The following is a 15466-nucleotide window of genomic DNA, read 5'->3' as shown; positions in this document are numbered from 1 at the left end:
CATTTCCTTTCTACACACTCAACTCTTCAGAAGGCAGAGGAGACCCCTTTGTCTCATCAATCAGAGCCAAACATAGTCTTCTAAGTACAGCTGTACGAGGTGGAGAGGCTAGTGGGTAGAGTAGACAGGAGGGGGGGGGGGGGTTTGGCTGTGGATCAAGTGAGACACTTCAGGCTGCCTGGAGAGGCCTCAAAAATCAAGCAAGCTTTGCTGACCTGAATGCGGAAACAGAAACATTGAGAGACGGAAAAAATATGTCTACAAAATATTGAAATCAACAAAATATTGAAAGTGTTGTCAATTTGGCAAATAGTTATCTGGCACAAGGAGAACCTGACAAAATCTGAATTCAATGGAAAGAAATAAAACCCCCAAAAAATGGCGTCTACATTTAAATGAACGAAATTAGTCGCAAATCGTACGTCGCGTCGGAGCGTTTTGAATTTCAGCCAGCGTCAATGAGCTAGCATGTCAACATTTGTGTGGAGAAAGTCACAACCTGACAAACATCAAAGTCCATTTAAAAGACAACCATCCTACCCGATTTCTTCAACTGGTAACAGAAAACCGCAGGATACAAAGGGCCGTCCATTTCCTGACAGCTTGCAATTATAACAGCCCGCAGACAGCGTTAGCCGCTTTATAGTGAAAAAGATGCCCACATTCAATACTGTTGACAAACCGGCTTTCAAAGAAATGCTACAGACTTTTGATCGGCAGTAAAAATTGCCCAAGGAAGAACATACTGAAGGAGATACAGAATCTCCTTTTACTACACACATGCTTGACGTATTAATAATTGGGTGCAATTTTTGTGAACAGAGCCAGAGTCTGATTTAATTTTTCGGGGTTATGTCTAGTTGTGCTTATCATTACCGTAGCTTGTGAAATAAAAAGTTAATTGTGCTAAAAAAAAGGAATTGTAGTACGGAATTGTTTCTGGAAAAAGATGTCACCCTGATGGATGTAAACAGTATACTTGACTGTAAAATACGTGTGGCTATAAAATGCTTTAATTGTTCCCCAAGAGGAGATTTTGAGTTGCACTTTGATGAGAAGTCAAAGTATTGAGTACCGTGCCGCAGTGCTAAACAAATTGGGTCAACGCTAAACAAACGAGTAGTCTCTCCAGCAACATGTATTTCTGTCTGCTCTGCAACAGACACTGAACCCGAGCGCCTTGAGTCCAAAGTGCTTACACACTAAACTATAACAGAAGAGGCCGAGAGACACGCCAGAAAAAGACGACGCTCATGATGCAATCAGCAAGTCATCACCAAGACATCCAACTTTGCAGTCATTGAAAAAAGCCTTTCTAGGGGTGCTGTGACCAGGACTGGTTGTGGTCGAAACAGCTTGCCGCATGGGAGTTGGCCTTTGTTTTTAGGATGTGGCACGGCCGCCCTGACACCGACCATGCGAACCCAATTACCTTGGTCTCGACGCCCGGGGGGCCTGCATCAGCACGCCCCCCCCCCACACACACACACACGAGAGGCGGACTCCTTGCCAGTCTGGCAGCCGGTGAAGGCCTGCTGCTGAATCACAAATAGACCACTTGTGTATGCACTGGCGCACCAAGTATTTTGGTGACAACTTGGAGGGGGCCGACTTTGTGCGCGTTACGTGACATCGAGTCGGGTTTAGGACCTTTTGCTGGAGTTAATATCTGTTCAGTAGTTGACTCGGTTCACTGCCAGGGGCACACTTTGAGAACACCGTGATATATCGAAACTGACCGTCTTGAGTTTATTTCCCTTGCGTAATTTGTCCTCCCGCCCATCCATCTAGCTAGCTAGTAAGGCGTAGCACAGATCCAGTATCCGGTGGAGTCAAGTGTACAATAAAGGTCTTTATTGATTGTTTTAAGTGTTTGCAAAACGTGTATCACTTTGGATGAGTTGTACAATTTAGGAACCACAACTAGAATCATCAGAGGTTATTCCGAGTGACTAAATCTGTTGATTAATGTACTGTACGTATGTTATTGTTCCTTAGTCTCGGCTTTTATAGAGTATGAATGGACCAAAACAAACCTGTGGATGCTGCAGGCATAAACTAACTCGAGGTTTATTGGTGCGTCGCTTAAGATTGGAGTTAGCGGTACAATTAAGAACATTTAACTTGTAAATCAATATTCAATCTCTGAGGAATCATTAACAGAATATTTACAGGCAGACATAGCTAAGCACTTCAATATCATTAAGCAGCTCTTTCACACCTTCACACATTTCCTGCTCTTTTTAAAAGCTCCCGAAATCCTCGTAGTGTACCTGGAGATATTATGATTCTGCCGCTAACATGCCGAGCAAGCGTTCTCTGTGTTGAATTAGAAACAAACATGAACATGTCACCAATTGTGAGTTTCCCAAGGAAGTGTGCAATCAAAGCTTTCAGAGCATATTGCGAAGGGGGCGGCCACCGGCCATAAATCAACAACCTTTCCTCTGGGCCATATTCCAGTCGGCGGGGTTACACAAGAGCAATGAGCGAAACCTGTGAACTCTCAGGAGGATGGTTTTATAATTTGGTTTTCTAATCTACAAAAACACCGACCAACCGGTCACAGACTTTGACCAGGCTGGGACAAAATATCAATATTCGTATTGATTTAATGTCCATGAGTTTTTGATATGCATTCGAAGGAATAAATACGTTTTGCACTAATTCTTTCAGATTTATTTTGATATTATTTCATCTTGGAATGGACTCTCAACCTTCTTCAGTTGCATAGAAACTCTGATGCATCGTGCAACCCTATAAATCAATCGCTGCTATATCAACACATTGTTGGCAAACTTTTATGATTCTCCAGACTCAATAATCCTCTATCAACATGAGCGTCTATTATACACATAGTCCATCCCCGCACAGGTGAAATACAACACAAGTGATAAATTATGAATAAAAACGGGTGTGAACACGATCAACAAGGTAACCATCACCACACTCCGCCAATGCTCGACACTGTCTGTGTTTATACAAGATGAGAAATTCCTTTGGCTTTCTTTTATTTATTATGGTTAAGGATTGGAAAGTCAAGCGTGACCAAAACTGAGCGGCAGATCAGAAATATGTTTGCATTGGGAGTAAGCAGGTGTTAAGGTCTATATGCCTCTACCTGTTCTCATCGTGCTGCTCCCTTCCAGATCGTTTCAATTAATTTGGTTACCTGGAGACAATGTTGCTATTTACACGGGTGGGGACGGAGGGGAAGGGAAGCAGCAGTCAGTCATTGTTGGTTTAAGCTTCGCAGGCAAAAATCTAATTGTGTCAATTTAAAGATACCTTAATGCATGTGAAGCTGACTGCTAAGTTTCCAACAGGGAACTCACTTTTGAAAGATGGGCAAGGTGAAAAGGCTTTTATAGGGAGCTAACATTTTCATTTTGTCTAAAAACCAATGGCAGAATATTTCTGTGTCTTTGCCATTTGACTTTCTGTTTAGCATTAGCATGCTGAGACCACAGACGGTTGAAATGTCCTTTTGGATTTGACTTGAGTGAGATGCGATTCAAAATGGCAAGCCCTACATTTGCACACATTAAACATGGGAAAAGCCCAACCAACATGACCAGTGAATCGTTAATCATTTGGAATGGTGAGTCCTGATCTGGTGCGTGCTGGATGCCAATCGCAGTTGCAACTGCCAAGTATGCAAATTGCGTAATAAACACCATACAATTTGCCAAAAAGAGGAACACCACATCCTGACTGATCATTTTTACAAACAGACTGAATTCTCTCTCCATTTTTTTTGAAAAGATCACACATTCCCATCCTGTTCCTTGTATTGAAGCAATCAATGGAGTATAGTGTGACTAAACACAACTAACAACTGTAGTCTGACTAGTAACCGAGCGAAAGGTTGCCAAAAAGTCTCATGATATCAATTGCTATTTTTTTTATATTTAGTCATTTCTTATTTAACAAGGGCAACTGGTGTCATGTATACGCATAAAGACAACAGTTCAATCAAAACGATTGTAATTTTCCCCATCTTGAGATATGAGGGAAATGTTGTCAAGTAAACTGTGATCAAGTTGTGGCGCTCATCAAAAATCTTGACATTGATGGATGGAGACAAAGGTCAAAGGAACACATTGACGGCCTTAATTTTTTTTTGATGGGTAAAATAAAATCAAAACGGCACAGCTCCTGAATTTCAGAGCTGAATGATGAGATTTATCACACTCTTTGGGGGCCAAATGAATGACCGTAAATAAAAATTAATGTGGAGGCCATTTTCAAGGCAGTTAATCCTCAAGTTACTGGAATTAGATATTTGATTGACATTAATAGAAACTTGATCGTGACTTTGATTTTAGCTTAGACTTTGAAGCGACTTATACTCCGGAGCGACTACAATCGCTACGAGAAAGTGCAAAATCGAATTTCTTCAACCTCAAAACACTCCAATCTAGGCTTTAGTCTGGCAAGTGTTTTAAGATGCAAAACATTGGAAAATAAAATAAAGCTCCACTGCACTGCATGCTGATTAGCAGGGTGCATTGTGTTTCTTTTTTTTTTTTTCACACCATGTCTTGCTGGTGTAAAAGATAAGGCTAATTAACTTGGCACCATTTGCATCTCGACTTGAGCGCCGGGATGAGCAGCCATAGAGAGCTAATCATTTGATTCGAGAGGAAATATTCCGTCACTACTAAAATTTGCGAGAGAAAAAAAAAAATTCCCCTGGTAAAGCTGTCAGCGTCTCACCTTTTTCCTCCACATTACCCTTCTTCATTTTACATTCCTGAGTTTAACCTCGCCCTTCTCTTCCTCCTCCTCCTCCTCCTCCTCCTCCTCCTCCTCTTCGCTCTCCGACTACCGCCACACAGGCTGCGCTCATTACGACGGATTTGCATGTCTGCTCCAGAGTTCCATGAGAAGAGATGAAACAGAACTCCCAGTGGCTCCCTCTGCACAGCTTCACACATCTGACAGAGAGCGAGCGAGCGCTCCACGTTTGGGCCCCAGACGCAAGCTGGCAAACACCAAATGTAGACTTCACAGAGATATGAATTTACGCCTCACACGTAGTCGTCGGGCTCCGTACATTGGTGCAGGGAAATAAATTGGTAAAACAAGCCGAATCTTTCCGTGACTTCCTGCTCCTTGCTCAGGTGATGAGGAGGAAGTTGTGTTATACAATAGTGACATCTGTGACTTTGATTTCACTTCGTCGTCGGACAGTCGAGCAACAAATGGACGTTGGTTACCTTGCATTTATTTTTTTTTTCTCGTTACTGTGTTTCATTTATGATTGGGTTTTTTTTGGGAGGACTACCCTTTATTGTCAGTTGAAAGATAAAAATATTGCTTTGACGCCACCTTGTGGCACCTTGGGTCCAATGAACTATGTTGAAGTGACTGAAGGAGCTTCATTTAGTAAAAGTTGGACTTTGCTATCATTTTTTTAGGCACGTTTATCCAAACATTGTATATCAGAATACAAACGTCTCTTGTCATTGCAATTCATTTTTTCAGTCTCACGATCGCAGATTTTTATATCGCAAACATTTAATCCCAGCTGACTATCGGAAGTAGGCGAGGACACCCTGAATTGGCTGCCGGCCAATCGCAGGGCATACACAGACAACCATCCAGTCACACTCACGCCTACGAACAATCTGGAGTGGTCAATTGGCTTACCATCTATATTTTTGGAATGTGGGAGGCAACCGGAACACCCGGAGGAAACCCACGCAGGCACGGGGAGAACATAAGAAGGCCAAAGCCGGAGTCCAGCCCCGGATGTCAAGTATCGACATCTGTCGGTGCACTAGCAACTCTTTAATTGAACAAACGGTAACTAAAATAAGACACACAGAAGTCGAAAGTGAGGAGGGCAACTCTCAGTGGACTAAAAATGTATGCAGATTTTATATTTGTATTATGCATCAAGCTTTCAAATCCCTCTCCTTCGCCACGTGGGCCTGACCTTTAAAACAGGCAGAGAATCACAAACTCATGATCAACTCTTCATCTACTTGGTAGGCTAGGCAAGACCTACCATGGACTCAGAATAAATATCTTAATAGTAGTCCAATTTGTACCTCCTGCGAGACTTCATATTGACCATCCCTTAATGATTCATTTTCAGACTTCAAGCCAACTATGTGGATTTTGCTACAACAGCATGCCAGGTACCGCACCGACAGGAAAACCACATGAATGGTTCATCAAGCAAAAAAATATCAATGACACCACCAATGAATCAACTTTTGACTTGACTTTCATGACATCACAGTCGACTACGCTCGCTCAAGCCCTTTTTGTCTTGTCCTTTGTGGCCATTCCATTCGGGTCCTTTTCAGGATGACTCACTCGGTGAAAGTGGCGCATCGTGTGGCATGCGGCATGAGTCACTGCCAAAGATAAGGTCCGAGGCCACCGGCGAGGCGCTCATACAGCTGCCCTGTGTTGTTCTGACCACACCGTGAGCTTGCATTGAGGACAACATCGCTTGCGTTCGGAACGCAAGCGGCCGCTGTCCCTGACGGCTGCGTTGTGAAAGTCTTAATTGCGTCACGCCAAAAAGGGAATTCTTATTCATGTGACTCATAAGCACGTGAGGGCCTACCAAACCGGGTTACTAAACTGAACCGAACATGTCCGTTATTTTTATACGCCAAACTTTCACATCCTCATTCTCAAAATTGTTTTGCCGGAATAATCATAACTTTGTCTTTTATATTAGAACATACCATGTCATATTTTCTTGCCAAATGAAGAACAACAAAAAGGATTTTGGTTCTCTTTACATGTTGAGGTATTTGCTATTGACTCGAGTTCAATAATGGCGAGAAATCGCAAAGAATAGCAGCTGTGGAGGGGTGCTTTATGAGAAAGAAAGAAAAAAAACGAGACACTTCTTGAATGCCGGGTGAAATAACTGTGAAATCACAAAGAGAAGTGCACAAATGCTTGGTAAAATGTGTTAAAATCACTTTTCAGACAGCATTTTACACTAGAAACCAAAAAGTAGCTATGAGCTCAGTCGACTGTGCGGTGCTCATGGAGCCCTTTTAGTCAACCTACTGCCCCCTCACTAACCTCCTACACAACTAGTGACCACCCTCCAGAGCGAGAATCCTTTCAGACCAAACACTGCTCTGCCTGCTGCATCTTAATAGGATGTGGGGAAACTAGAAGGGAAATGAAGGCACGGCAGTCTTTAGGAGGAAGTCGAATAAATGAGGCAACACGCACCCGGTGCGGGCACGCCGGGGGCTTTCCAGGAGGTCGGAGCGAGCGCGGCCAATCGTGTCAACACGAAGGCGGCAGACACAACCTAAACTGACATATCAAAGCGGCCGAGTCTTATCGAGGGAAGAAAGAGGCTGCCGAGGCGTCGCATTTGATGGCGTGTTGCGGCGTACAACAGGGACAGCATGCCACCCCTCCTAAAAGAAAAGCAATTCGAGATGAAACAATCCGACAGAATCTTCAAATCAAAACCTGCCCGGTGATTAAAAGAGGTCAAGTAACGCAACGCAAACTTGCTGAAGATACAAGGCACCTCGATTCAAATACAACCGACACAAAAAGTACAACAGATAGACATGAATAAGGAAAAACTAATCACAAATTGATCTAGTTGTGGGTTTTTTTCCTGCACTACCTATTACCAGCTATTGAGTGAAAAGGAGATTTTCAACCCGTTACATTACTTAATCATTGGTAAAAGTAACAGACAATAATGTTAATTTTCAAAATGAATGAATAACGAAATAAAAATTTGACCAGATTTGCAATATGCAAATATACACGTTGCCTTGAATGTCCAAGAGTGAGAAATAAAAAATATTTTGATCTGCATTTTGATCTCTTTCTGAATTTATACTTGGCCCACGCGCCACAAATCTACTGTTCATGGTTCGAGGAAGAAAAAGAAAAAAAAGCCTTTTGCTAGCTTGCTAAAGCAAAATAAATTTGTACTAAAATGTTTCAGCAAACATCTACAGTATATCTGAATCGGTATGTCCACACGCACGGTTAAATAAAATGGAAAAAAAAAACACATTGAGAATAGGAATTTCAGCAAAATATATTTTCCTTATGGGAAATCATAATACTTAAAATGCTACACACTACGTATGCTTAAAAATGTTCATCCTGGCCGGAGTTTTCAAAAAGCTCATGTTACAGTCCACTAAACCAGTTTGAAGAAGACACTTGGGAAAAATAAGTAATATCCTTTCCTTCACCGTCTGTTTCTTCCTAATCCATATATTTAAAGCCACCTGTTCAAACTGCGATTATTACGACAACAAAGTAACTACAGCTTCAGGCTACGTAGACCGGTTCAAGCTAAAAAAAGGATTTGTCGACACACATAATCTGACAACATGAATAGAGCGCAAACTGAAAAATGATCGCTTGTAAACAAATAGCAGAGCATTCTCAAGTTCGAGCGTGATTAGAGCAAGTTTTACACGATACCGAGTGTACTTTTAATTGAGTAACAAAGCTCAACTACTATTATGCGATAATGAAGGGAATCCTCTGGGTTGGCTTCAGTGCTGACGCAGCCTTAAAACTTGCTTCATCTAAAAATGGCCACCTTAAGTGTATTTCAAATGACTTCTATTTACCCACTATATTGTCTCGCAAAAAGGGGAATCTTCTGGCACTCCTCGAAGACTGAGAAAGTAGGTCACTCAGTCTCCTGTGAGTCAGAGGCTTTGGCAGAGGACCAAGAGGAGCAGGTATGAGGGAGACGGAGAGAGACGAGACGAATGGTAGACCGATATAATTTTCATCAGCGCTTTGCGAAAGGACACCATGTTTACGTGCCGCGATATAATTTGATCATTGGCACATTTAGAAGTTTAAGGACGTGCTAAATGGCTGCGACATGATCTATTAATAGTGACGCAAATTCTGTTTGTCTGTTCACAATTTGGCATCGATAAAGTTGAATAAAATGTACAAGAGGCAAGTGGATAACTTCAGAAAGTAGTCAAATGTGAATTGACTGAAAAATGGATTGATGCCAACAAAATTGGAAAATTGGAAAAGGACAGATTGGATCTACCCTCTCAGTGCACAACAGTTATCTAAATAATAAAAGACATGGGGTGAATTAAAGTCAAGCTAAATGTTCAAAATGTGCCCGAAACTTTTTTCTTTAATTATAGTGCAATGCTGTGTCAATCAATTTCAGTTGTATTTAACTTTTAAGGACAATCTCATTTCTTCTTTGAAAAGTGTTTGTTTGGGTACTCTCTAATTTGCAAATTTCAAGACTTTAACTGAATCACTAATTGACTCCAGCTTTTATTTTCATAAGTCTGCTCACAATGTGTTCAAACTGCATCATGTAACAGCGGCTTATAATAACATTAAAAGTACTTTTTTTATCATGAATTATGGGAGGAAAATATTTCAAATGTTATTTTTCAAAAATAAACAAAAAATACATGTATTATTATTATTATCGTGACTCTAAAATTACAATTTGAACTTTCTCTCACAAATCCCAAATCAACCGAATACAACGTATACCGAACACACCGAAGCCACCAACGTGTATCTGCCATAGAAACGCACATGGCGATCCTCTCCCCCTAAAACCTGGTCCCCAGACGCGACAAGTCCCAGCCTCCCAGCAGTCTTTTAATACTGCACACATTCCCTGTAAGTAAAGCAGGGCGATTTGTCAGCTCACAGGTGCAGGCACACTGCTTTCCAGGGCTCTGGGCTTCCCTCCCAAAGCCGCAGCTTGCTGGCAGAGTGGCTAACTATCAGGGTCAGAGCCCAATATTTCCAAACAATTCCTGATTTTTTTTTTTTTTTTTTTTAGGGGTGGTGACTCACACTTGTCGAACCCGTAGGTCACGCACTCACCTGGGGGATAGCCCACGTTCTGACGGCAGTGTCCCTTTACGAAGCGACGCAAGCTTTAATGACGCCGGGCACCGACGACGTCGCCTTGACCGTAGCGTCCCCTCATCCCAAAGCGCTCACGCCTGCTCATTCATCCACCCTGAGGGAGAGGCACGCAAGCCAGAGGAAGGATGACTCACCGGCGTAACAAGATGCATTCTTCGGAATTCTCTGCAGACGTGTTGTTTGCTAAACGAAGAGCACGGGAGGTGCAGAAAAGTAGTAATGCGGGCCAACATACAAAAAAAAAAAAAAAGAAAAATGAAGAGGTAATCAAACGCCACTATGCCTGAGAAAGAAATGAACGGTGGGGTTAATAGAGCCGGCGCAAGTCATCACTTGTGTGGGTTTCCTGGTCCACAGAGATCAACATTCTCTCCAAATCCAGAGAGAGAGAATCCTTGGCATTGATCGGGGGTTTTCTGAATCACACATGGAGACCGCAAACTCAACATCTAAGGCTAATACGTCAAGTTTTACATGAAGCCAGACTCCGAGAGGTGTTGATAAATGATTCTGCCGAGTGTGTCGAGCCCTTGGAGACGCGGAGGTATGAAGAGAAGCGTTTTAATGATCGGGTCCAACAGATCCACGGCGGCCCCTTCCAACTGAGGCCGCGTCACGACTTGGCCCTCGCCCGTGCGGATCACGAGCCTCGTGCACATTACACGCTCTCCAATTTATGTTTTTAAGCCCAAGTCTCCAAACTGACTGAACCCACATTTGCATGCAGTTGAGAACAGAATCCAAAATGGCAAGAGTTAGACCGTATATTGCCGGGAACGTCTGCTGGTAATTTCCTGCGATAATGTTCCGATTGCGTGAAGCTATTCCCCTGTAAGACTTGCCCGACAAATGATGAATTGTAGAACTGACGTGACTGATAGAGGCAATAAACACAATCGGCTTTGAACATTAGCAAACGTGTATTTGGCGAAATTTACATTCAGTCAGCCGGGGTCCGATCATTTGGACGTTACTGACAGGTCTGTGCAGGACCTAAGAAAGGTGTGACATTTCAGCCTCTTGAAGGGTTTAATGATTCATATGTTGAAATACTATTGCCTCACCTGGCCTCCTACTTACGTATTTGAAGCAGTGGATTGGCCGCCATCATCAATTGTTCTTAAACAAGCTATCTCCTGTGATGACTCACACGCTTTGCGAGACTTTGGATCTGAGTTGTGGCGGAAATGCTTGCAAAGTATGTGGTTTAATCATTACAGTAGCTCCTACTTTGTAGAACAAATGCATCATTAACAATGAGGTAAAGCCCTAGCTATAACAATCTAGACCGGAAAAACAGCGATGGGGAATTTTCTCAAACGACAATGTGTCTGACAGTAAGACTAATGTATTTTTTTTGTACTTAAGCACATTTTATATATATATATATATATATATATATATATATATATATATATATGATACTCCAAGACTCAAAATAGCATTATTAGCATTATCAATTGAATGTCAACGATTGCCAGTGGTCATAAATATATAAGCAGACATACATGTAGCTGTTTGTATTTTTTCGGAGCTTTCCACTTCACGTTGGCTTCTGCTTCATTCTCAGTACAGACGGACACTTAAAATACAACAGATGCATGGCTGCCTACCGTCCACACGTTTGCTTACTTTCATACAAAAGAGTAGGCGACCGATTGCATATGAAGTGCGCAAGTGAGACTACAGTGGATGATTTTTAAATGTGGAGAATTATTCATTATGAACTGATGAGCTGTCCACTTGTGACTGGATGCATTTTATTTACTCATTCATTTAGGAGCTAGCTAAAGCCAGATTCGCATCACAGTCATGCACGTGTCATTACGCTCTTAATTGCACAATTGGGAGCAAGTAATGTATATTCAACACGAAAGGTATATGCTAATTAGCCGCAGTCAGTTCTGAGAATGCAATGCAAGGGAAGAGACAACTGAACGCTTGATTCGTTTCGTAATCTCTTGAACGGATGAGTCACAATGAGATACTATTCACTTCAGGCACTGCCACCTCCTTGTATTTTTTTTTTTTTTGTAATATTTGCCCAGAGAGCTCTTACAGTAAGTGACTTAAAATGTAACTGATGAGTTAGTTTAGTTAACTAAATTGTTACAAATTGATAATGAATTACCATACAAGTTTTTCTTTTTAATAAATGTCTTTTGCAATGAGACTTGATTCATATTTTTTTGAAGTTCCATTAGTTTTTGCCATCCATGAGTTTGTTGCTTTTACTAAAGTTTCATGTTTTTGCCATGATGCCATTTTGGTATCTAGAATATATTAAAGTATTCTATAAAGGTAGAATATCAGAGTCAAATTTTTGCTGACTCACCAAGTGCTTCATCGACTTACTGCACTCCAAGTAGATGCCTTCTCTTCTGGCTAAAAAAAAAAAAAAAATTGCATAGCATCTGTTAGAGCAGACGTCATTACCGCGCTGACAAATGGTATCTGTAAAGCTGGAGTCGATTTTAGAAAGTAAGTGCAAGTATTTCATGATTAAAAACTCCTCAACGGTGACGCCAAAAGAATTAAGAATCACTTTGCAGTTGATTAAAGCCGCTGGCAACTATCTGAGGAATTACAGTAAGATGAGGCAAAACGGTGGATTCTTTAACACATTTCGCTCCACATCCAATTACGAATCAGAGTAGGAGTCGGTGCTTACAGTTTATGGACGACTCAATAGACAAAAATTCCCTGAATTTATTCAAGAGAAAAAAAATTCAAGTATTGGGCTTCACTGAATATATTCTCCTCATCGTGATGGAGAAGTTGTTCAAATGAAAACTAAGCGAGGGCCTCTTTAAAAATTCATTAATTTACTGCAAAAAAAAATAAAAAATAGATTGAAGCGCCCGGCTCGAAAATTTGGCTCCGGAATCACATTAATGTGTGAAGCATCTCCCACAACGCCCGGAGCTGTTGCCTGGTGAAAGACTGCGCACCTTGAGAATCATTTCTTTTCAATTATTACTAAAACAATGCGTGTCTAATTGTCACATTTAATTAAGCTAATCGACGGAGGAGCTGAGCAAAAATCCTGCAAACCCTAATTAATAATAAAAAAGAAAAACTTGAAGAATAAGTCATTCCCATGATGCCGTGCCAGCGTCGTTCTTTTCACCATTTGATACGTCGGCTTTAGAGACTCAATGACAGCTGCTCGTGCCCCCCCCCCCCCCCCCAACCTTCCAAAAATGCCGAGAACTGCAGTTACAATAATTGCTCTGGCCAGCACTAAATGAGGTTCACTTAAGTGAAATTATCCTCCCCTGACCCCCCCCCCCCCTCCCCCTAAAGAGACTTCTCTAACACAGAAGTGGGCTCACACAATGAGACGGCAAACAAGATTGAAATTGGAATCGGGGAGGCGCTTCCGAGCGGATGAATGGCTCCACGGCTCATCTGCATTCTAGTGAGGAGGCACGGCGGCTCTAATGAAGACTGAGCCACTTCCTCCTCCTCCTCAGGCCTCCAAGTTAAAGTGTGAGGAGGGATATTTTTTTTTTGGGGGGGAGCCTCCACTGGTCGCCATGGAGAAGCATTTGCAGCAAAGCAGAAGAAAAGAAAAGCTTTTTACCTCCGTTCAAGGTGAATAAGGTCAGAGTTAAAACTCAGTCGTGAGACCAGATCTGACTTGAAATTCCACACGAGAGAAATTTGGAAAGCAGCACAACAGCATACATCAAGGTGAAGAAGTATGCCTGCACCTTACTCGAGCTGCATCAAGGATTAACGATGTGTGTGTGTGTGTGTGTGTGTGTGTGTGTGTGTGTGTGTGTGTGTGTGTGTGTGTGTGTGTGTGTGTGTGTGTGTGTGTGTGTGTGTGTGTGTGTGTGTGTGTGTGTGTTGTGAGGACAGCACGGTACCCTCGTATTAGGAAAGTATGCCTCGCATTTCTGAGGTTCCGGGTTTGAAACCCAGGCTTTCTTGTGGTGCGTGTACCAGTCTGCAAAGCCTTGACAGTCGGTTGTGGTCGCAGCAGCTCGTGTAATAACGTGCGTATGTTTATTTTGTTCACTAAAGCATGCACATGATCTTTTTAAATGATATGATTCCCATTTTTCGTCTTTTATGCACTCCTGGTTGGCTACCAACATATTCAGTTCAAGGTGTACCCAGCCAGTATAGGCTCCAGCTCACCTGTAATTGTCCGAGATAGTGTTCAAGGTAACTCTGTAGTGGATTATTGTGTATATATAAATATATATTTCACCCTCATGAATAAATTGCCTCCTGCCAATAACACAGCACAATAGAATTTTTGCCTGGGGGGGGCTGCGATGAGGTGGTCTAATACGGTTTTGCGGCAGACGGTACTTGTTGGGTTCTGTCGAACCGTAGTCGTGTGTGTGTGTGTGTGTGTGTGTGTGTGTGTGTGTGTGTGTGTGTGTGTGTGTGTGTGTGTGTGTGTGTGTGTGTGTGTGTGTGTGTGTGTGTGTGTGTGTGTGCGTGTCTGTGATGAGTCTGCATGTAGCCACAGGCTCAACTACCACCAGGAGGCTGATAACTGCACCTCACGGATGGCCATTTGAATAATCACTTCAACAAGGGGAGAAATTAAAAAGGCTCTCAGTGTGAAGGGGGGCTAGGCATTGGGCCATGCACCGCATTCCAAATGAGGCACCGCTATTCCGACAAACCCCCCCCCCCCCAACAATCACAAGCCTCGCCGTTGACATCCATCCCAAATTGTCGCGTGTCGCATCATGAGTAATCTATGAAATGATGCGCAGATGGGTATTTTCTGTGCTGTGGCAATTAAATATCAAATCCCCTCAAAAGCTGTAGAAACTGGGGATTTTTTTTTTACATATTTAATACATATATGAAATACTCTGAACCATCCAGAAAATCGACATTGTACTGCAAAAGAACACTAAAATGAAGCAAAACTACTCTTTGCAGATACCACTGACAGATAAAGTGAGTTCATTCCTAGCAAAAAAAAAAAAAAAACCTCACATTTAAAAGGAAGGGTGATTAAAATGCAAAACCAAGTTTTGACCTTTCATTGCGAGCGCTGACTAATATTACTTTCAGGCAGCGGTGGCTTGGGATAGTTGGAGGATGGAGAGTTGCACAATCCATCCATCCAATTTCGAACCAGTTTGCCATCATTCAAGTCACAAGTGAGGTGGAGCCTATCCCATCTGACTTGCATTCTGGACTGGGTGCCACAAGCTATAGACAAACAAGCAATCTTTAATGTCCCTATCACACATGTTTTTGGCATGTGAAGTAACTCACGCAAGCACTGGGGAGAACATGTAAACTCCAGACTTGAACCTGGAACCCTCGACTAAGTTGCAGACATGCTGACCACTAGCGGGTATGTCCGGCCCAGTCATAAATTGAACGCCAAGTCATGCTTAATGACAGTCATATGCTAATTTCCATTTGACTATTTTAGAATTTTTCATACAAATATTTTTTTTTTAAATTATGGCTTAATTACAGTGCTCGCGTAAATTAGTAACTAGTGATTCCCAACCCACATGGTGCCAAGGCTCATATATTATTGGCCCCTGTTGGGCCATCATGAGCCAGTTTACGGTGG

At 42.2% G+C, this 15466-nt stretch overlaps 1 protein-coding gene across 2 annotated transcripts in view; it reads right to left on the bottom strand.

Annotated features, from left to right (window-relative positions):
• The window catches only part of foxj3 (forkhead box J3), a 63600-nt gene that overhangs the window by 46711 nt on the left and 1423 nt on the right, over window positions 1-15466 (bottom strand). Inside the window, exon 2 of one of the 2 annotated variants that reach the window (XM_085925204.1) lies at window positions 12236-12285. The exons of the other annotated variant lie outside the window; for it this stretch is intronic. The gene's annotated coding sequence lies outside the window, so the exon portion shown is untranslated. The remainder of the gene's footprint in view (window positions 1-12235; window positions 12286-15466) is intronic. 2 annotated transcript variants of the gene reach the window in all.

The sequence above is a fragment of the Syngnathus leptorhynchus genome, chromosome 11 (genome assembly GCF_054491065.1).
Source record: "Syngnathus leptorhynchus isolate UIUO chromosome 11, UIUO_Slep, whole genome shotgun sequence".
In the NCBI taxonomy this organism is placed as follows: Eukaryota; Metazoa; Chordata; class Actinopteri; order Syngnathiformes; family Syngnathidae; genus Syngnathus; species Syngnathus leptorhynchus.
This window is presented reverse-complemented; position numbering and strand designations above follow the sequence as displayed.